Raw genomic sequence first — 24,397 nt, forward strand, 5'->3', positions numbered from 1 at the left:
CGACAGTTTTTAGCTATGTGTTATGTTTGAATGTGTCACTGTGGTTCGGAGGTTTGTTCTACAAAGCCCCATTGCTTGCATCCCATGCCCACAGGCACTCAATCAGTCCAATTTATTGAAAATTTAATTATTAGTGCACTGCTAATAATTAAAACTGATGGTCACATTTAAAATCAGACAGAAAAAGTTAAAAATTATATTATTTCACTATGTGGGATATAAAACGGAATTAGAAAATGTTTCATTGCTGTTTGTTTTACTAGTAGTACCCCAGTTTTTCACTCAGAGATTCTGTTTAATTAATCTTGGAGCAGGGCAGACAATAGTAATTTTTTAAAGCTCACCAAATGATTCTAATTGCCACCAAGGTTGAGAACTACTACAGGAGAGCTATTTAAAGTGATATAAAAAAAATTGGGTTAAGGCTCTGCAATTGTCAGGCTCATGGCCACTGACAAATCAAAATAATTTTGTTAACGTGCTTGCTATTATATAAAATGGGAATTACAATTGCACAGGTTTGCTGTGAGGGTCAAATAAAATTAAACATAACTGTGGCATGCAAATTTTATGGCATATGTTAGTTATCTTACTACTATAAACTCCATTTCTTCTGTATACCATAGAGGAGTATATTTGTTTTCAATAATTCTATGTTCAATATGGCTTCAGTATTCACTTATCAAATTACATTGTTATTTGTTTTCAATAGCAATTTTATATCAATATGCAGAGATGAATTCTGTAATTTGGCTAATGCTACTTAATTTATAAAAGGCAATTAAAGTTGTGATTAAAAGCATTTTCAGTTATTGGAAATTGAGGTAAAGGGCATAGAGTATGTGATTTGTATTCCTGTTCTATATAGAACAAACATTCATAGATGGTTAAATGAGCTCTTTGGTTTCCTTGGGAATTGAATGCCTTATGAACCAAACATTATTACTGTGGCATGCTACAGGGGCAAGATATGACCCTAAAGCAATGAAGTGGACAGAGCTGAGAAAACAAAGACAAGGTTAATTGTGATATATGATATTTAACAATACTTACTTTAAACTATAAACTCTTTTTGAAGAAAGAATACTACGTAGTAAAGAGCAGTTCATAAGAGCTTAAAATATAAAGAGGTGTAAATTATGGGATAATTTATGGATAGCTGTTTCAGTCACTAAGTTCTTGAATTTGTAATACAATTTAGACATCAAAGAGCTTACAAATATACTTAATGTAACAACACATCTGTAATATTAACGTATATAACTTTCCTCAATAAATGGTCAATAAGTCCAAGAGAGAATCTTGTATTATGATAATGTTCGCTAAAGCTTTTAAAATCTTACTATGTGCCACAAGTGTTCAGATAAAATGGTTTATAAGTGTTTTAACTCATAAATGGTCACAGCAAACCAATGACATAAATATTAGTACTATTCTTACTTTAAGACAAGGAAACAGTCAGTTACCTAAGGTCATACAACTAATGAGAGCAGAGCTGGAAGGGAACACAACCTATCTTCAAATGTGGGTTTCTACTATCAACAGAAAGACTTGAACCTTTGTAGATTTAAGAAAAGAGATTTATTTTGGCCCAACTAAGGATACTGCCTGGGAGCAGAGTCCCAAAAAGCATCAAAACAGCGCTCCAACTTTAGGAGAGTGGGGATGTTCTGATATGCAGGGGAACAAAAGAAAATATAGCAATGCCTCTACAGTTTGACTTAGTTACATACATCCAAGGAGTAAGTGTTTTACAGGAGGTGGAGAGAATATACAGGTATATTAGGGTTTTCAAACACCTGGCATTGGGAGTCAGGGGGAGGGGTCTGGAAGCAATTATTTTCACGTTTTTATAAGGATGTAGAAAGAACAGGCACTACCTTCTATAATCATTTATCTTTTTATTTATTTATTTTTAAAATTTATTTCATTTATCTTTTTAATTCGAACTGTTGGAAAGCATACTTGGCTAGCCTCATGGAAGGTCCTGGTTAGGAAATATGCTGTGTTCCCTTGGTTACGGATGAAATTGGGAGAAGAAGCTCTTAGACACCCTTCCTTTCTCACCAACTACTACATTAGCCTGATTCTCACTGTAACAGTTATGCATGAATTGCATATCCCAAGTATCTGCCATGATGCAAAGCTTTACATGGGTATTAATAAACATTTTCTAGATTAAATTCTAGTAAATTGAATTGAATGATACATTAAATGATGTGGTGTTATACAAATTTAGTAGCCCTTGTATACTCAATCATTTCACATCTTTTGGGGATTTTTATTTACTAGTATTTTTAATTTTTTTAAATATGCTTTTATTGATTTCAGAGAGAACAAGGAAGATGTAGAGAGAGAGATAGAAACATCAATAAGAAAAACACGGATTGGCTGCCTCCTGCATGCCCCCTACTGGGGACCAAGCCCACAACCCGGGCATGTGCCCTAACCAGGAATAGAACCAGTGTCCTCTTGGTTCATGAGTTTACACTCAATAATACATCATCTGTATACTGTATTGTGTGTTCACCACCTCAGGCCAAGTATCCTATTACCACTTGTCCTCCCCTTTACCCACTCCTACATCCCACCACCCCCTTTGCACCATACTGTTGTCTATGATTTTTTTGTATTTTTCTTAATCCCCTCACAACTGACATCAAAGAAATACAAATGAATGTAAGAAAATATTATAAAAACAACCATATGCCAACAAATTGGACGATCTGGAAGAAATGGATAAATTCCTAGAAACATGCAATCTTTCAAAACTGAATTAGGAAGAAACAAAAAATCTGAATAGACTACAACAAATGCAATTGAAGCAATAATCAAAAAACTTCCAACACACAGAAGTCCAGGACTGGATGGCGTAAACAAATGAAATTGAAGCAGTAATTAAAATAAAGTCCCAACAAATAAAAGTGCAAGACTGGATAGCTTCACCGAGAATTTTACCGAACATTCAAAGAAAACTAATACCTATCCTCCTCAAACTATTCTAAGAGGAGGGATGACTCCCAAGCTCATTTTACAAGGCCAGCATTATTCTAATTCCAAAACCAGATAAAGGCACTACAAAGAAAGAAAATTATAGGGCAGTATCCCTGATGAATACAGATGCTAAAATCCAGAACATACTTAGCAAACTGGATCAAGTAAAAAATTAAAAAGATCATACACCATGACCATGACCAAGTGGGAGTTATTCTGGGGATGCAAGGTTGGTAGAGTATCTACAGATCAGTAAATGAGACACACCACAGAAACAAAATAAAGGATAAAAATCACATACATGATCATATCAATAGATGCAGAAAAAGAATTTGATAAAATCATGTACCCATTTATGATAAAAACTCTCAGCAAACAGAAAGAACATACCTAATGTAATAAAGGCCAATATATGATAGACCTATAGCCAACATCATACACAACAGGCAAAACTGAGTGTTTTTCTTAAAATTGAGAATGAGACAGGGATGTCCATTTTCACCACTTTAATATAGTACTGTAAGTCCCAGCCCCAGTAATCAGACAAGAAGAAGAAATAGAAGACATTCAAATTGGAAAGGAAGAAGTAAACTCATTATTTGTGGATGACATGATACTGTATATTGAAAACCCTAAAGAGAGATTATACAATTTTGATCCTTGGTTTTGTTAGTGTGGTGTATCACCTTGATTAATTTATGGAATTTTTTTTCTTGATGAGTCTGGCTGAAGGCTTATTAGTTTTATCTCCTTTTTTTAAGTTTTATGTTTTTAAAGAACCAGCTCTTAGTTTTTTGTTTTTTTTAAATATGTTTGTATTGATTTTAGAGAGAGGGAGAAGGAGAGGGAGAGATAGAAACACCAACATTGAGAATCATTGATAGGCTGCCTCCTGCATGCCTCCTACTGGGAACTGAGCTGACAACCGGCCCTGACCAGGAATCAAACCATGACCGTGACCTCCTCATTCATGGGTTAATGCTCAACCATTGAGCAACACTAGCCAGGCCCAACACTTAGCTTCATTGCTCTTTTCTCTTGTTTTTAATTTTTTAAATCTCTGTCTCATTAATTTCTTCTCTGAATTTCTCCATATAGTTGTATGTTTTTCAGTTATCTTTTTATAATTGATTCCTACTTTCCTACTATTGTAATCAGAAAAAATACTTGATATGATTTCAAGCTTCTTGAATTTATTTAGACTTTTTTAATATGTGATCTATCCTGGGGATAGATTAGAATATATCAAAAGTCTGCAGAAGTGTAACTTCCATTGCTAATATTTCCATTTCCCGTTTCTCTCATAGAATTGTTCAGTTCTTACTATTCTCATAAATATAATCCCTATGATTCTCATATTTATATTTAAGAGTCATTAGTTCTCAAATTATTACACATTCTTCTCAGTAATGGTGGGATATATTGTTTTAATGGAATTATATTAGAAGCAATTGGGTCAAATGTTGTACTCACTGAAGGGTCTATGAATTAGAAAAGTCTGTGAATCACTTCTTCAGATAACTGAATTATAGCATATCCTAAGAAACAATTAAAATTCCATTGGTCTAAATGCTGAGGAGAATAATGTTGATAGAATTTTAATTTGGGAATAAGTCGACATGCAAAGTTTGAAATGTTTTCCAGTGCTTTCTCAAATATAGAGTCAATCATGACTCCATTAAAAATATTTATGAAAACTGAATGAAAAATGTATAAAACATTCTTTAATCATGTCATATTTTTAAATATATTAAATGATTTTAATTTAATTGCTCAAATATTCAAACTGAAGAACAACCTATTTCACTAAAGATTCCTCCCTGGAGGAAGACAGACATTGTTTTTCCTTGGTTCCTTTGTCCTGAAAGTGTATGAGTCATCCTACATAGTAAAAGCCTAATATGCTAAGTGTCTGGTTGTCCAGTTGTCCGTTCAACCAATCAAAGCATAATATGCTAATGATATCCTAAGACTGCTCAACCACTTGCTATTAAATGCACTGACCACCAGGGGCCAGTCAACCAGTTGCTATGAGGTGCACTGAACACCATGGGGAAGATGCTCCAACCAGTAGGTTAGCTTGCTGCTGGGGTCCAGCCAATCTGGGACTGAGCAAGACTGGCCGGACACGCCCTGGAGCCCTCCTGCAGTCCCTCCCCTGCTGGCCTACCTCCCATGTCCCTCCTCAGCCCCAATCATGCACTGGTGGGGTCCCTTGGCCTAGCCTGTGCCCTCTCACAATCTGGGACCCCTTAGGGGATGTTGGAGAGCTGGTTTTGGTCCGATCCCGCAGGCCACGTTGAGAGACCCCACTGGTGCACAAATTCATGCACTGGGACTCTAATAAGAGTATAAAAGACATCATTGCATAAAAATGTTTACAGTCCAACACTCCAGATAAAAGGGACTCTGTATCCACCATCAACAAAATTTTACCTTTTTTTTTAACCTGGTAGAATTTATTTCTTTTTAATTCTTTGCATGGTCTCTCTTGTGAATATTAATGCATCTTTGAAAAATAGGAACATGTTTTGAAAGTGTGCTGTATGATCATAAAAAATGGAAAAGCTAGCTAACATAGATCCCTAAGATCTATAAAATACATGATCTTGTTTTCATTAGCATGATATTTCAAACAACTGAGCCTACCAGGCACATGCATTGACAACATTAATGATTTGTATGTATTTTCCCAACATTGGGTAAGGCATACATTCTTCATAATTAAGTAACAATTCTTAGAAATGAGCACTTTTTAAAAAAAAACTTGGGAGTAAACTTTGGGATAAAATGTTTATCTCCTGAAAAACTTGGGATGCACAAAAATAACATCATTTCCAAACCATTTCCCCATTAGTGAAAATGGAAAACGATGAGTCTTCACTGTCTGTCTAAATTTATTTAACAGAGCTACCAGCTTTATAAATAACTTAAATTCAATGTTACAAGTTTTGGAAACATTTTATCACTCAATATTGACTGAAAATATCTGATCAAATAGTTACTATTCATGCAATTATGGAAATGTTATTGCTAAGTTGTTATGCTTAATTTCTTCCATTATAACCTACTACTAATATGCCTGTGATTCATTTTAATCATGCTCTTGGTTGGCTTTTCACCTTATACTTCTACAAAAGGGACTCATTAAAAGATCCAGTAACAGCTGTCAGGAAATGAGCCTCAGAACGGCAGGCGAGACCAGATAGATTTTTTCATTGCCTGTTGTTTCCTTGGCAGGCAATTTGTTTCCCATTGTTACATTTAGAACTTCCAGTTTACTTATGCCAGAACTTAGTGAAAATAAGTTTTCTTTTCAATTGCTCCTTTCTTTTCAATAGACGTATATAGTAATTTTACTTTTCTGAAATAATAGAGATGATTATTATTTATACTTTAAAAACTAAATCAGTTAATGAAATAAATGAGCCTATCCCTCATAAATTATTTTCCTATATTTTTTATTTTTAAGACTATTACAGATGTCCTTATTTGCCTGCCTCCACCCAGCCCCCTTCCCTCTGGCCATCACCACACTGTTGTCTGTGTCTATGCGTTATACATATATGTTCTTTGGCTAAACAAGAAGGAAATAGCCGAGCCCATGTATCTCAGTGGTTGAGCATCCACCCATGAACTAGGAGCTCACAGTTGGTTCCATTCCAGGTCAGGGCACATACGTGGTTGCACGCTCAATCCCCATTGTGTGTGTGGTGGTGCAGGGGGGAGTGAGGAGAGGGGCATGCAGGAGGCAGCCAATCACTGATTCTCTCTCATCATTGATGTTTCTATTTCTCTATCCTTCTTCCTTCCTCCATAAAGTCACAAAAAAATAATACTATATATATATATATATATATATATATATATATATATATATATATATATATTAAGAAGGAGGAAATATAGCACATAGATTTTTTGAGTTCATTTAAGAAAACTTAAAAAATAATAAAGCAAATTTTCTGTCTTCAAGTGTGATATAGCACTTTAATTTGTTGGAATGTCCTCATATTTTATATTTATTTTATAAATTTCCCAATGTATCTGGTATATTTTAGGAAATTTGATCAATTATATAAATATCGAAAGAAAACTCATGACTCAGCTTATAGTTGTAAAAAAGCTTTAAATTAATAAATTAAGAAAGATTTGCCCTGACCAGTTTGGCTCAGTGGATAGAGCATCGGCCTGTGGACTGAAGGGTTCCAGGTTCAGTTCCAGTCAAAGGCATCTACCTTGGTTGCATGCACATCCCCAGTAGGAGGTGTGCAGGAAGCAGCTGATTGATATTTCTCTCTCATTGATGTTTCTAACTCTCTGTCCCTCTCCCTTCCTCTCTGTAAAAAATGAATAAAATAAATTTTTTTAAAAAAGAAAGATTTTCATATGGTTATAAACATTTAATAAATTTTCATCAAATGCAAAAAATATGTTATATGGAGAAAAGTAAAGAATTATGTATACATATGTGGATTTTTCCAAAAATACTTTAACCTTTTTCGGTCCAACGTCGAGGCTGACTCTGACTGGACAGACCAGGTGCTAGGAGCAGGTCCAACTTAGAGGTTGACTCGACAGACCAGGTGCTAGGAGCAGGTCCAATGCTGAGGCTGAGGTCGACATCGCAAACCGGTTCAACATTTAATCCCGTCAATTAATTTGGACCAGACTGAATTACAAAAATAAAATTGGACCGCAAAGGGTTAATAAATCCATTATTAAATCAAGCAGTGCATTGTGCACAAATAGACTTTATCCAAGAAATGAAAGGTAATTCAAGATGAATAACTATAAGTATAATCTACTATGCAATATTAGAGAAAAGTAGAGGGAAAAATCATATCATCTGCAAACATGCTTGGAGTTATTGACAATATTTAAATATCTGCTTTTTATGAAAAACTTTAAATTGGAAATAAGCATGTTTTCCAAATTGGATAGCAGGTGTCTAAGTGGACCTCTGATAAAAGTCATGCTTAAATAAGTAATATTTGAATTGAACTTATATGCATATCAGCATAACCCAGGGACACAGACAATAATGTGGTGAAAGTGGGGAGGTGGGGATGGCAGGAGCAGGGTGGAGGGGTCCACGGAGAGAAAATGGGGACCTAAGAAAAGAAATATTTGAGTTGAAGCCATTAACGCACTAGAAATGTCACTATTACTGTTATTATATCAAAATCTATTATAGCTATACTAATAAAAGGGTAATATGCTAATTAGATCAGACGTCTTCCAGACGTCCTTCCGGACAAAGCCGCAGCGGTTGCCTGAGCCTGAGCGGATGGCAGCTGCTGCTGCAAGGACACGGCTGAGGCTCAGGCAGTAGCAACGGCTGGCAATGGCAGCAGCAGTGGCGTGATAGGGGCATTGCTTTCCCCTGATTGTCTGGTCGCCTCTCGCAGAGGGAAGCCAGACTGCAGCTTAGGCCCGCTCCTGTAGGGCCTAAGCCATCCTTTAGGGAGTGGGCCTAAGCCATCAGTGGGACATCGCCTGAGGGTTCCCGGACTGTGAGAGGGGGCAGACTAGACTGAGGGAACCCCCTTCAGTGCATGAATTTTCACGCACTGGGCCTCTAGTCCTATATCCTATATAATAAAAGCCTAATATGCAAATCGACCAAATGGCAGAATGACCGGTGGAACGATTGGTTGCTAAGATGTGCACTGACCACCAGGGAGCAGATGCTTAACGCAGGAATCAGGCAGGCGGTAAGGAGCGAGGGGTCCCAGACTACGAAAAGGTGCAGGCCGGACTGAGGGACGTCCCCCAGTGCACAAATTTTGTGCACCAGGCCTCTGGTTATTTCATAAATAAGGACAAAATAAGTATTGAATGTGATTTGACAATACATATAGAAACATGGAAGACATGGAGTGACATATTATTGAATGACACTAACCTGCATATCTATTCTAATAAAAGGGTAATATGCTAATTAGACTCGACATCTTCTGGATGTCCTAACAGACAAAGCCACAGTGGCTGGGGCCAAGGAAGAGCAGGTTGGGCAATTGGGCTGGCAGGAAAGGGCAATTGTTGATGATGGGGCTGGCAGGGGAGGTCAGTTATGGATGATCATCCAGCAGGGGAGCAGTTAGGGGGTGATAAGGCTGGCATGGGAGCAGTTAAGGGGCAATCAGGCCGGCAGGCAGTGGCAGTTAGGGGCGATCAGGCCAGCAGGCAGTGGCAGTTAGGGGTAATTAGGCCAGCAGGCACAGGTGGTTAGGGGCAATCAGGCAAGCAGGGAGGAGAGCGGTTAGGAGCCAGCAGTCCCAGATTGCAAGAGGGATGTCTGAGCAGCAGTTGGATATCCCCCAAGGGGTCCTGGATTGGAAAGGGTGCAGGCCGGGCTGAGGGACCCCACATCCGTGCACAAATTCCATGCACTGGGCCTCTAGTTAAACTATAAATAAATGAACTGAAGCCTAATAAAAATTACTAGAGGTGAAAAAAATACTTATAAGTTAATTTTAATACTTTTAGAAATTAGGGAAGGTCTTAGGTAAGAAAATATATAAAGGAAAATTGAACAAATGTGTTTATGTACTACTTGAATTTTTTCATAATTCCATAGATTACTCTGATATTAAATGTCAACTCTAAAAGTTAATCTCTTTACTTCTTTATATAAGTATTCTAATATTTTCTACATTATCTTTTACATTTCTCATTTCTTCATCAAATTTGCAAAGGTTTGACTAAGATTCTTTTCAAGAAATCAGCATCTTTTATGATGAACCATATTGTAAAATTTTTAGATGACTCTTTTGGGTACTTATCACTATTAAATTCTTTTGTACTTCAAAGGTACTATTCTTTATTAGCTTTTTTAGTTTTAATATCTAGTTCATTATTTTTGTTTTAAAATATATTTTAGAAAGCAATTGAGGCAAATATATTTATCTAAACATCATATATAGTATGTAATATAGGATTTCATAATGGATCATGCTTAAATCTGATCTAATAGAGGGAATATGCAAATTGACCATCACACCATAACAGTCAAGTTGGCTGTACCCAAAGCGGAGGCAGGGATTCCATAACACAAGATGGTGTGCCCGCAACAGAGGCCAAGTTCCTGTGATGAGCCTTAACAAGCAATCAGCAGGGACCTGAGGCTGCATGGTGCTGATATTGGTCAGGGGACCTGAGGCTACGCCCCCCATCTAGTAGGGCTTGACAGGGGACCTCAGGCCATGCCCCCCGCCCCGGTGCCAGGCTGGGGGACCTCAGGTTGTGCTCCCCCACCCCAGCACCGGGCCGGAGGACCTGAGGCCGTGCCCCCTACCCAGGGGGATTGACATGGGACCTCAAGGTGCGCCTCCTGCCCTGGCCTGGGCCAAGGGACCTGAGGCTGCGACCCCCGTCTGGTGGGGCATGACAGGGAACCTCAGGCTTCACTCTGGGTCCCACGGCGTGCCCCAGATTCTGACAGGAGGAAGATTTTCATATACATTTTACTAATTTTCTTTCATCTCTGACGCTTCTATTAAAGAGAATGGGCAAATAGCAATATTAAAATATTTCCTCTAATTAATTCCCTTTACTGTGCACAAATTTCGTGCACTGGGCCACTAGTATAACATAGTAGGTCTGCTATAAATTATGGAGATTTTGCTAGATTTAATCCTTGAGCCATTTTACTACCTCACTCCTCTCTCCCCCACAATATATTTCATTTATTACATGTCTCTGTTATGTAAAGAAACTTCGAATAATCCAGAGCACTAAATGAAACCCCTTTAAATTTCTTAAGAAATACTTTTATTAATTTTTCTTTTAATATTCTGACTTTCTTTAAAATAGATATCTGATATTTTCAGAATAGTCACTCAATGTGGCACTCATCTTTTCTTGTTATCACTTTCTACTGGTCTGTCAAATGATAAGTAATTTGATTCCTTGCAGGTTTCTAATTTTTCAGCTGTGAGCATATGGCTTGACAACACAAAACTACAAAAAAATTTATGACAGTTATCATCTTGCCCCCCACCCCAAACTAATTTGTTTTCCATAGTTCTTTGATAGAAACTCTTAATGTACATTGGTCATCTTGAAGCTGCTAATTTATAATACAAATAGGTACTCTATCATGATATCATATTACATGTTTCCCCGTATATGCTCAGTTTTAGACTTTCTAGAGTCTCTTGAAAAATTTCAGACTCCCAAAAGTTTATAAAATACTAGAGGCCCGAAGCACAAAAATTGTGCAAGAGTAGGCCTTCCTTCCCCTGGCTGCTGGCACAGGTTTCCCTCACAGGGAAGGTCGTCCAGAAGGACATCCAGTCTAGTTAGCATATTATGCTTTTATTATTATTAGATATATTAAGTTGAGTATTGTTCAAGAAAAATATTTTCTCATTGATTTATCAATATAGCTAATGTTTGATTATGATTATATGCAATAGATGACAAGCACAACATTTATCTCAAAAATCTTTTTAAATGGTATTATAATCACATAAAAAAATGAAAGTATTAATGATGAATGGCACCAGATAGTTGAGCTTGGTTCAGCATCTCAGTTTTTGAGTTTTGGCTAGGAAAGAATTCAGAGTTGAGGAACTCAAATACAAGTGAAAGTTTATTTAGAAAGTCACAGAGGTGGAGGAAGTGGTCTGCATGGGAGAAGTTACAAAAGCAAAAAGAAGGGCACTTGAAGCTTAGGAGAAAGAAGGTAGAGATAATGCACCTGGGGGAAGGGGAGGGGGAAGACACAGGTGAGAGAGAGAGAGAGAGAAAGAGAGAGAGAGAGAGAGAGAGAGAGAGACTGGGGAAATAAGGTGGTACGTGCTTGAGAGAAAGAGAGGGAAAGCAGGGACTCACTGAGTCCGCTGTCCTAAGGGTTCTTATCCCCTCTCTAAAAGCGGGATCTTAGGGGAGGTCCAGGGGTAGATCTTAATAGACATTCGTTCACTTTCCAGGTGTGTTTGTTCAGAATTGGTCTCCAATGATTGGTTGTTGTCAGGGCAAGGGGTCATTAGTTATCACAGCTGTTCCTGAATCAGTCATGGCCTTGCCATGCCTGGCCTTGCTGCTTTTCTGGGCGTTTGTTATCTAGATGTTTGTTATCTTTAGGGAGCAATAAATAATGCTTACGGGAGTGTTCAAGGGCGTTTATGGGGTTATATGCTACCTCTGGCCCCCTTGTTTCCTCTCTAAGGGTGCCTAACCCACATGACTAAGGGCATGCCAGGGATGAAAAGCTCAGGGGAGGGTCTGAGCCACATGACCAGCAATGTGAAAGGTCAGGAGGTCTAAACCACATGAATAGATATATGCTGGGGGAGGAAAGGTCACCATGGGGAGGGGGTCCCAGCCCAGTTTTGCCCATTGCTAGGTAACCTAGGCTTTCCACCCTGGTGACCTTCTGTACTTGGCCTATGGTTCATAATCTGCTCATGCCTAACTGCCTACTACAAAACTATTAAACAACACTTAGTAAAAGTATTGCTTATAAGAAACAGTGTCTTGTGGGTATCAGCATACAGTATACAAGGATCAAACCCACCGTGAATATATATACATTGAGTGCTTGTCTTACTTAAGCTTTTGTTTCGGTTAGCTCAGTATAAGCTGATCATTTCACAATAATGTAGATCCAGCATAGTTATTTTTTTTTCAAACTTTCTTCCTTTTTTCAAACACTGGTAAGATTATTAATTAAACCAGGGCATGCATTCTTTTAAAAATGCAGTTGCTATATGCCATTTCTTTTATTTTTTAATATGTATTTTTTTATTTCTGAGAGGAAGGGAGAGAGAGGGAGAGATAGATACATCAATGATAAGAGAGAATCATTGATCAGCTGCCTCCTTCACACCATCAACTTGGGATCAAGCCCGAAACCTGGGCATGTGCCCTGAGGGGGGAATTGAACCCTGACCTCCTGGTTCATAGGTTGAAGCTCACTGCTGAGCAACACTGGCCAGGTGGCAATGGCTATATACCTTGTCAATTAAAGTTGTTTCACAATATCCTTAAGTCCTATATACAGTTTCCTATAAATTTTGAATTTTTAAGTTGCAAAATAAGTGTATTAGTATTTTCCATTCTCATATGCCTTAAACTTTAAAAAGTTATCTTCTAGTAATAAAATATCAAATGAATAAGCATATGAATAAGCAGCAATATTTTACTTAAACTTTTAGAAATCTAGCGCAATTAAAATAATTGCCAGGGTAATTCTGGACAATTGTCATTTATAATCAAAGCCAACTTTAAATTTAATGGTGGCCCAGTGGCAAGATCCTATAATAGCAGCTGCATTTGCACAAATGTCTCCATGCTTCTATCATCAGTTGGAATGATCACTTACCTTTCTGATGTGTATTTTAAATCTGTAGAAACACCCTTTTCAAAGGCTTTCTAGTAAATGGATGTAATTTTAAAATATAAAACGATTTCTATTATTTGGAAAGACAGAGTAGTCTTCTTTTTTAATGTCAATAGCCAACTCCCTGACAGATATCAAGAAAATGGTGTCATTTTGTATTTTTTCTCCAAACTTCCAGCTATGGAAATGAGTTTCAAAGTTACACTTAAAATAAAATTTTACGAACTTTTCTATAATTTAGTACTGAGCAGGACATTCAATAAATCATTCTGATTTAGGTATATAATATATAGGCTACTTCTTTACTTAATCTAAATGAGAAGTCTTTATAAGAGACTCATCATTTAAAATATTTGAACTTTAAATTCTGTCAGAACAGTGTAAATACTCAGAATCCTGTTTTATTTAGGAAAAAGTTCATACCATTGGGAGAGGAAAAAAAAAAAAAAGGCAGGGACTCAACATTAGAAAGATAGGGTTTTGCCCTGAGAAGCAGTTTTTACCTAGGTAATAATGATTGTTTTTTAATGAGTATGTTTTTGTGACTAGAGTTAGGGTAAAATTGGTAGGCACTGTGTAGATAATAGTAACTGTCATTTAATTTTTAAGCTACTCATTATGGGCTCTGTGTAGCTTTTTCATATTTCAGCTTTAACTAGATCTTTTAAAAAAATGAAGCATTTCCAGATTCAATTGCTATACTCACAAACATTTAGGAAAATGGTACATAAATCTATAAAACACATATGGTGAGGGAATAAAGGTCGTTTGATTATGGAGAAGATAATTCAATTTTATGAAAGATTAAGCCATAATAAGTTTTACAAATCTCAGTTCTTGCCCTAGCCGGTTTGGCTCCCTGGATAGAGTGTCGGTCTGTGGACTCAAGGGTCCCAGGTTCGATTCCGGTCAAGGGCATGTACCTCAGTTGCGGGCACATCCCCAGTGGGGAGTGTACAGGAGTCAGCTGATCCGTGTTTCTCTCTCATCGATGTTTCTAACTCTCTATCCCTCTCCCTTCCTCTCTGTAAAAAATCAATAAAATATTAAAAAAAGAGAATATCTTAGACCTTTTTGGAAAGATATAAAAATGCTTCCAACTCTTAACATAAAAATTAAATGGATTGATATTAGTTTTATAATATAACCTATTAAATGTTCAAGTGAAAATAGTGCTTAGGAGGATATTTGGCGGCTTGGAAACTATACTTTGAGTTAAATTGTAGTACTGATATACACATAAAAAGAAAAAGCAATTCAGTAAAAGGAAGCATGCTTATTTAAGTTCAAGGTTGTTTAATGAAAGATCATTCATTAAAGTTATATTCATATGTAATGCTAGTGTATGGAAAATTTTACACAAGAATATGAAATAATAATGACAATAGTTTTTAAAAACATGAAAGAGTATAATATAGCTTTCAAAAGATTTGTGAATGCAAACCATATAAAAGCATAGTTCATATAGCTCACATGGATTAGAGTTATACATAATTAAGTATAATAGGAACCATTCAGCTGAATAATTTTTACATATAGATGCATTAATATAACATTTTCACAATACATATAGCATGTGTTCCTTCACCAAAACTTTCATTATCTGAATTATTTTGGCTATACTAACTCAGAAAAAAACACTTCATTTCTCAGTTGTATATAAAAAAAAACAGTCTGGCTCTCCTGAACATTGCAAGAATACTCAACTGTGGACATAGTTTGCAGAGCTCAGAATCACTATATTTTTAGGCCCCTGCATAAAAAAGATATATCCACAAACAAATGAAAAGTTGTGACTTAAGTGTCATAATTTCAAGGATTGTATAGTTTCCCTTACGTACCAATAAACTGCAAGTTGGCAAACTTGAAAGAAAAGACTCAAGCACTTATCCTACCTTTATTTTATGAAGTTTTTATGAATTTTATCTTAGTGCAATCAAATATTAATGTTTCATTTTCTTTTTATAGAACTATTCTGATTAATAAATGAAGAAGGATGCTAGAAAGCATGTCACTTTTTTATAATACCAATGAAAAAATGGTTCTACTTAATGATCACTGGCTCCAAAAATAACAGATTCAAAAATAACATAGAGATAATGTGTGCCTCTTTATGGGAATACACAAGACCATGAGCAATTCTTTCCAAAAAAGCTCAAACCTCAATCTGATGAAGGCTTCTTGCTCTCCTGGCCAATGTACTATAGAAATATAAGAATCTATAAAGTACGTGAAGTGATATCATAGGTTAGAATCAGTAATATCTATATCAAGGGAAAATATAAATGACACGCAAATCAAGTAAAACAGCCCCTCCAATGTAAGTTGGAAGGAAGGAAAATAGAGTAAGGGAGGATACTTTATATTAGTGATGTATATATCATTAATTTGAAATACGATTCAATTAATTAAACCAAAAACTCCATTCATGTAATAATTTGAAAAAATTTAAGAGTGAATAGATAGTTAAGAATATATATTTTTTGAATGTTGATAGTTTTTAGTTGGAAAATTGGTATTATAGCTATATTTCCTTAAAACAATCGTTATATCTTATAGATACATTCTGAAATATCTATCAGTGAAGTAACATGAAGTCTACAATTTTCTTGGAAATAATCCTGAAGAATGTCAACCTTGAGTAGGGACCATAAACTGAAAATACATTAATCTGTATAACATGGCTTTGTTATACTATTACTAGAGGCCCAATGCATGATATTCATGCAAGAGTAGGCCTTCCTTCCCCCGGCTGCTGGCACTGGCTTCCCTCTGGCACCTGGGATCCGGCCTTCCCTCACAGCTTCGGATTCATTGGGAAGGTCGCCCTAAAGGACATCCAGAAAGACATCTAGTCTAATTAGCATATTACACTTTTATTATTATAGATATTTTATATATATTTAGAGTTTTGCAAAATAAGAAATTAAAGCTAATTCTCAATTGAACAACAACTTTAAAACTTGAGAATGTCAGAACCTCATAATGATACAATTTTTTTTATCTGCATATTGAGGATAATTTATAGTATTCATGAGAGATTTGTATATAACTTATAAAAAGTACTTAAGGCTTTTAAAAAATAATTTAATTGAAAAATGTTAGTTTTATTGTCTTAAGAAGTATTTCAGAAGTAAAGGAGAGTTCATATTTTTAAAGGGTTTTTACGTTAAGTCTCTCCACCGCCCCAGTCCAGACTTGATCTGCCTGCCTTGTCACTTTCATTCTGCTTATGGACTTACCCAGAAACTTTTAAAAACAGAGATCTGATCATATAATATGCCTATTTAAAAAAATTTGCCTATCTTCCCAGATTAGAGAGAAAGAGATGCTTTTTTTCTTTCTTTCTCACACACAGACAGGTGCTTCCTGTGTATCCAGCCTCATCTCATTGCTCCCTCCCCTTTCTCATCACAGTGGACATCAGGTATCATGCCGGGTACTTCCCATCTTCAGGCTTCTGTCTTTCTTCCTCATCTCTCACTTCATCCCCCATGGGTAATTTCTGTTCATTCCTTAGCTTTCAAGTGTCAACACACACCAAGAGTGGGCTACATTTTTTTGCTATAAACATCCACTAATTATCTGTGACCTTTCCTTCATAATATTCATCACACTGACAGTTGTTTAATGTTTTTTACTTCATTAACTGTGTGTTTCAGGAATGGTGAGTCGTTACCATCTCTCTGATCACTTTATCTGCATTGTACCAATAGGCGCTCCTTCACCAAATTCGATGTTCTTTATTTTGATAAAGTCTTGATCATCTTGGATAAATGCCTAATTTCAAAATTTCATCTGGGAAAAAAGAAAAAAAAGCAACATGTTCTTTTCAAGTGTTACCAGAAAAAAAAAAAAGACAATTGGCAATGAAAATTACTTTAGGAGCCTGAAGTAAAATGAATATATGGCAATGGAGAGAAATTGGAAGTTAATATGCACTATTAACTTCCAAAATAGTCCTAAGTAAAGACTTCTGTATAAACTAGAGGCCCGGTGCACAAAAATTTGTGCATTTGGGGGGGTGGGTAGGGGTCCCTCAGCCCGGCCTGTGCCCTCTCCCAGTCTGGGACCCCTCGGGAGATAATGACCTGCTGGCTTAGGCCCGCTCCTGGGTGGCAGAGGAAAGACCCAATCCCTAGGTGCAGCCCCTGGTAGGGCTCAGAGCAGGGCTGATTGGGGAGTTGGGGCACCGCCCCCGTCATGCACAGAGCAGGGCGGATCCAGAGGTTGCGATGCCACCCTCAGTCACGCTCAGGGTAGGGCTGATTGGGGGGTTGGGGCACCGCCCCCTGTCACACTAAGGCAGGGTCGATGGGGAGGTTGCGGCGCCACCCCCTGTCATGCACAGAGCAGGGCCAATCAGGGGGTTGGGGCGCTGCCCCTTGTCACTCACAAAGCAGGGCCCATCAGGGGGTTGGGGCTCCGTACCCTGTCACGCACAGAGCAGGGTTGATCAGGGGGCTGGGGAGCTCCCCCCTGTCACGCACAGAGCAGGGTCGATCAGGGGGTTTGGGAGCTCCCCCCTGTCATTCACAGAGTAGGGCCAATAGGGAAGTTGGGGCACTGCCCCCTGTCACAAACAAAGCAGGGTGGATCAGGGGGTTGGGGCGCCGCACCCTGTCACACTCAGGGCAGGGCCGATGGGGAGGTTATGGCTCTACCCCGTCACACACAGAGCAGGGCCCGTGGGGGGCGGTAGGGGCGCCACCCTCTATCACCCACAGAGCAGGGGCGATCAGGGGTTTGGGGAGCTCCCCCCTATCAGGCACAGAGCAGGGCCGATAGGGAGGTTGTGGCCCCGCCCCCTGTCACACACAGAGCCTCAGGACGATCAGGGGGTTTGGGCGTTGCCCCCTCTCACACTGATCCCAGTGCTGGGAGGCCTCACGGCTCCGCTGATCCTGGTGCTGGGAGGCATATTACCTTTTTACTATATAGGATAGAGGCCTGGTGCACGTGTGGTGGCCGGCTGGTTTTCCCTGAAGGGTGTCCTGGATCAGGGTGGGGTCCCGCTTGGGTGCCTGGCCAGCCTGGATGAGGGGCTGATGGCTGTTTGCAGCTGGTCACACCCTCTTCAGGGTGGGGGTCCCCACTGGGGTGCTTGGCCAGTCTGGTTGAGGGGCTGAGGGCTGTTTTCAGGCTGGCAGGTGACTGAAGCTCCCAACCGTTCCTTTTTTTCTTTTTTTTTTTTATTCTGGGCCAGCTTTAGCTCTGAGGCTCAGCTCTAGCTCTGAGGCCTTGGCTGCTGAAATCAGGTATCTGGTTTGTTTGGGTTCTATAACTGAAACACTGTTTCAACTCCAGCTCTGAGATCCCGGCTGGCTGAAAGCAGGTTTTTGGAGTTTGTTTAGCTTCTATATTTGTAACAATGTTTCAAACTGCAAGCTCAGAGGCTGGCAGCGGCAGGCGGGGAACGTTAGCTTCCTCCATCACTGAAGCAAGCAAGTCTTCTGTTCGCTTCAAGCTGCCTGGCTGCCGGCCGCCAAGATGGCAGTTAACTTGCATATCACCCTGATTAGCCAACGGGAAGGGTGGCGGAGGTATGGCTAATTACCATGTTTCTCTTTTATTAGATAGGATTCTAGAGGCCCAGTGCACAGATTCCTGCACCAGTGGGGTCCCTCTGCCTGGCCTGCAGGGATCAGTGGACCTCCATGCTGCCGCAGCCCGGCCTTACCTGCCAGGTCGTTGCGCTCCAGCCGCTGTCCGCGTTGATCCTGCACAGAATGGAATAGTGCACAAAGTGGCAGGCAGTCAGGGAGGAGCCCGAGCCCTGGTGCCACACAGCTCCCTCTCCTCCCACCCTGCTGCGCCTGAAGCTGCCAGGGTGTGCAGGGCGAATGTCCACGGGAGAGGCTCGCACCACAGCAGTTGCAGTCACCAGCGGTTATCCCTGAGTCTGGCGCCCATCTGTCAGCTGAGCAGCACTCCTGCTGTGGGAGCACACTGACCACCAGGGGTCAGCTCCTGCATTGAGCCTCCGCCCCCTGGTGGTCAGTGTGTGTCATACCTACCGGCTGGTCATCTGATAGTCCAGTAGTCCGGTCACTTAGGCTTATATAGATAGATAGATAGATAGATAGATAGATTAGATTAGATTAATACTTATCGTCCATAATATCATCTGCATTTAAATGGGGACAAATCTGCAAAAAATAAAAGCAGGAGGCCTATTATCTCCAAATTCTGTGTGTAGAAGAAAAAAAAAATATATTTGTATACACATATTCATATAGAGAGAGAGCTAGAGAGAGAAAAGGAGAGAGATAATTTATGTCCAATGGCCTAATAACAAATAATTTTAAATAATCAAGTAATTAGATATTGTCTCTATGATGTATTAGGTTAAGTATTTAATTACATGATAATGAATAGAGCAATGGAATTTATAAAGCAGTGATAATATTAAAATAGGAATTTTTAGGGGTAAAATAGGCAGGTTTAGTGAATTTTTTAAAATTAAGGGCTACAGAGTTGCAAAAGGGTACATTTCCATAAGATAAGGGAGTTGGGAAAGGGAGCAGTTACAATTCTATAATATAAGGGAACTGGGAGTAGCAAAAGATCCATATTTACAAAATAAAAAAGGAGGAAGAAAGCCCAAAGGAAATAGTAGAACAATGAGGGAGGAGGGGAAGAGAGCCTCACATATCCCATGTGAGATTTGACCTTTGAGCTCAGGAGTTGCTATAGTAACCAAATCAAAGGAAAATAGTAGCCAATCATAGGAGATTTGGAGGCCAAAAACTGCAGCCTTTATAAACCGGGAAAAAGGAACTCGGTGGGACTCTTTCCCGCTCCCCATGTGGGATTCTGTGCTTGTTCTTCAATAAATTCCCACCTTTGCTATACCATCTTCCGACCATGGTTTTATTCTTCTACTCCAGACAAAGAGCCTGGGGAAGCCATTCTGCCCAGGGGAACACCACGTGTTAAAATCTAAAAATCCCATATCAATATAAATATATAATAAATAAGAACAAAAAATATAGCACTAGCCAATATGGAAACAGACTGTAAACAGAGACATAAATTGCCAATTAGGCAATATAGAAGTTTAGATGGACAGTACTATAGTGTAGTGACAGTCATGAGGACAGTTTACAATTTAGGAAGATTCAGGATGTTCCCAGAACACAGCAAATGCTGTGACTGTAGTGTTATTTGAAATTCAATTGTGTAGAACTGCATTTAAAACACACATAGACCCACATACACAAATTAACATTTTAAGTCTTTTGTGCATTATTCTTTGTTGCACACTTGATAGGATGAATTTTTCTTGAATTAAGTGATATGTACCTGAAGCATATAAATGACCAAAATCCCTTTTGTTTTTTATAAGTAGGGTCCATTTAATTTTGACTCTCACTACATCTATCTTTCAAAACCACTTTATTATATTACATTTATATAAAATTAAGAACTGTTGCCTAACAAACAGTATAAAGTGCTGTTATTAATGATCATTTCTTTGTAAATATGATCAGGTTTTAAATCAACAATTTGCCAATGATCAAAGTGTGGATTTATGCTCATAAGGCAAAGTAGAAATATACGTTAATGGTGGAGGTCTCTGAAAAGTCATGTTGATTAATTTGGATTTCATAGTATTGATTAAGAATGAAATTTTAAATGATTTTTACTTTATTAATTTAAATATCTACATTGTCTTCCAGATACAGAAATAATGTTTTATTAAATAATAATAGAATATAAACTACCTCCAAGCGATAATTTAAGAATATGTGATTATTATCCAATATAGTTTATATGTTATTGACCATTGAACAATAAGAAGTACAGCAATAAAGATTAGTGAGATAAAATAGGGATCCTAGAAAGTTTGTAGTGTATTCTAAAAACAGTGATACATTCCTATTTGGAATCTCATTTGGAACCAACGCCTTCAGCCAAGTGGTTTAAAACACCACACTCAGCCGAAGTACAGTAGACTGAGGCAACCAGACAGAAGACGGTTGCCACATTGGATAGAGATACAGATTGGATGTAGGTATCAGTACACAGAACTTCAACATTTAATTTTCAAAATGGCAAAGTCATAAGACAAATATAAAATGAAAATATGCTAAAAGTTTTAACATATCACTTAATAAGGGGACCTCAGAAGCTAGGTATATTTAAAGAAGGATTAAAGTGCTGAGTTAGATTGCGAACTGGATAATGTCCTACATGCCATTAAGAACTGGTATTGCTTGTTCCAGCACAGAAATAATACACCTATCAAACTAAAATCAGTAGTTAACAAGTGATGATTACTGGAGCGGTGAGTGACATAGGGAGAGGTTGGTAAAAGGGTACAATAGCTATAAGATAGGTCTGAGGATCTAATGTTAAACATGGTGAACTATAGCCAACAGTTTTGTATACTTAAAATTTACTAAGAGAGCAGAACTTAAATGTGTGCATGTATGCGTGTTGATAGATATGTGAATTAACTAGATGGGTGAATCTTTTCACAATCTAATCTAATAAAAGATAAACATGTAAATTGAACGTACCTTTGCTACATTTTAAGCCACGCCCACCAGCCAATCAGAGCGACTATATGCAAATTAACCCAACCAAGATGGCAGCCGGCAGCCAGGGAGCTGGAGTGAGCAGGAGGCTTGGTTACTCCAGTGATGGAGAAAGCCAAGCTTCCCACATGCCACGGCCAGCTCTGAGCTCCGCTGAAGGCAACAAAGTTTCAATTATAGAAGGTAAATAAACCTCATAATAAAAAGAAAAAAGAAAGAAAGAAAGGAGAGGCTGGGAGCTTCCTTCACCAGGGGGGCTTGGCCAGCCTGAAAACAGCCCTCAGCCCCTCACCCAGACTGGCCAGGCAACCCAGTGGGGACCCCCCCACACTAAAGGGGGAGTGGCCAGCCTGAAAACAGCCATCAGCCCCTCACCCAGGCTGGCCAAACCTCCATGGGTGAGGGTCCCCACTGGGTGGGGGGGCTTGACCAGCCTGCAAATAGCCATCAGCCCCTCACCCAGGCTGGCCAGGCACCCCAGTGGGGACCCCCACCCTGGAGGGGGTGTGACCAGCCTGCAAACACCCATCAGCCAATTACCCAGGCTGGCCAGACACCCCAGTGGGACCCCTACCCTGATCTGGGACACCCTTCAGGGAAAACCAGCTGGCCCCTACCCGTGCACCAGGCCTCTATCCTATATAATAAACGGGTAATATGCAAACTACCCTAACAGCAGAATGACTGGGAATGACTGGTCACTATGACACACACTGACCACCAGAGAGCAGACGCTCAATGAAGGAGCTGCCCCCTGGTGGTCAGTACTCTACGACAGGAGCTCTGCTCAGCCACAAGCCAGGCAGATGACTTCCAGTACAGCAGTGGTGGTGGGAGCCTCTCCTGCCTCCTCAGCAGCACTAAGGATGTCCTACTGCAGCTTAGGCCTGCTCCCCGCTGGCAAGTGGACATCCCCCAAGGGCTCCCAGGCTGCCAGAGGGATGTCTGATTGCCAGCTTAGGGCCAATCCCCTGGGGAGCAGGCCTAAGCCAGCAGGTGCTCATCCCCGCAAAGGGTCCCAGACTGCAAGAGGGCACAGGCTGGACTGAGGGACACCCCTCCCCCCCAAGTGCACAAATTTTTGTGCACCGGGCCTCTAATGTATAAATAAAATAACAATATACATTTTAAATATGTTATAATTTTATGTCAATTAATTATACCTTAAAAAAGCTGAAATTTGAAAATGATCCCTGGATGTAAAAAGAAGCAAACAAACAAACAAGAAAACAAAAAAGCCAAGTGATGTCTCTCTTAGGCCATCAGTGAATAGTGAACAATGAATAGAGGTTAAATAAATACCTTTTCCTATACAATACATGTAGAGGTTAAACCCCCATATAAAAATGAAAGAATGCACCATCCATCATTTTGTCTTATTTCCAATTGTCCAACAATTTTTATAAGAACTCTGAACATAGTGGGCTTATGTTGTCTTTCCTGCAAAAAATACATAAAATATTCTTGAAAATAAAGCAATACACTATATTGTAGATGGGGTGAGAGAAAACAGAGACATCAATCAAGATAGATTGACTCTGAGGTGCCTCTGAGGAGCTGAGCTTGATGCAATGTACATACTTCTCAGAGAATCATTTTGCAATTTGAAATTAAAGTAAACATTCTTAGCATGTGAGTTGTCCCATGATGAGACAAGCTGTTCCTGTCCAAATAGTGAAACCACTATTAATGGAGGCTGAAAAAATATACATTTTGGGAGCTTGACCAAATAATTTTCTAATTTCTGGATAACATCTCAAATTCTGTGACTCTTTTTGTCTCCATTTTGTCTAATAACAAAGAAGAATTGAATGATTTTAATTTGTCTCTTTTATACATAACTAGAGGCCTGATGCATGAAATTCATGCATCGGTAGGGTACCTAGGCCTGGCTGGTGATCAGGGCCGATCTGTGGGGTGACTGGTAGGGCAATCGGGGGGCCCCCACTGGCACACACCTTGGTTGGCCTGGTGACTCCCACTCGCCAGTCTCGCCCCCCCGCTGCCGTCGCTGTCGGTCACCTCCCTCTGATGGAGGGTCGGGGGCTGGCTGGCACCTGCCTTGGCTTGCCTGGGGCCTGAGGGCTGGGGGCAGCTCCTGCATTGAGCGTCTGCCCCCTAGTGGTCATTCCACTGTTTGGTCAATTTGCATATTAGGCTTCTATTATATAGGATTTGCACTATCTCAAATTACTCTTTCTATATTTGAAATGATTATAATTCTTTGGATACTTTTCTTTCCTTGTTAAGATTCCATTTATTTTCTCTGCACACTGGTTCTTATGTTGTTGTTTTTTTAAGTATGTTTCTTAATCATGTTAATTGGACCCAAGGCATATAGGATTATAAATGATATTTCAGAAAGAGTAAGCAGTCTAATTAAAAAACAAAAACAAAACAAAACAAAACTCTGGAAAGTAAATCTCATGCAGAAAAAATGTTCTTAGATGAGTTCATAGATATATGTGTTTTGGGGTTTATAAGTTGTTGTTGTTTTTTTTTAAAATAT

This window comes from Myotis nattereri, assembly GCF_964212035.1.
Source record: "Myotis nattereri genome assembly, chromosome: 2".
In the NCBI taxonomy this organism is placed as follows: domain Eukaryota; kingdom Metazoa; phylum Chordata; class Mammalia; order Chiroptera; family Vespertilionidae; genus Myotis; species Myotis nattereri.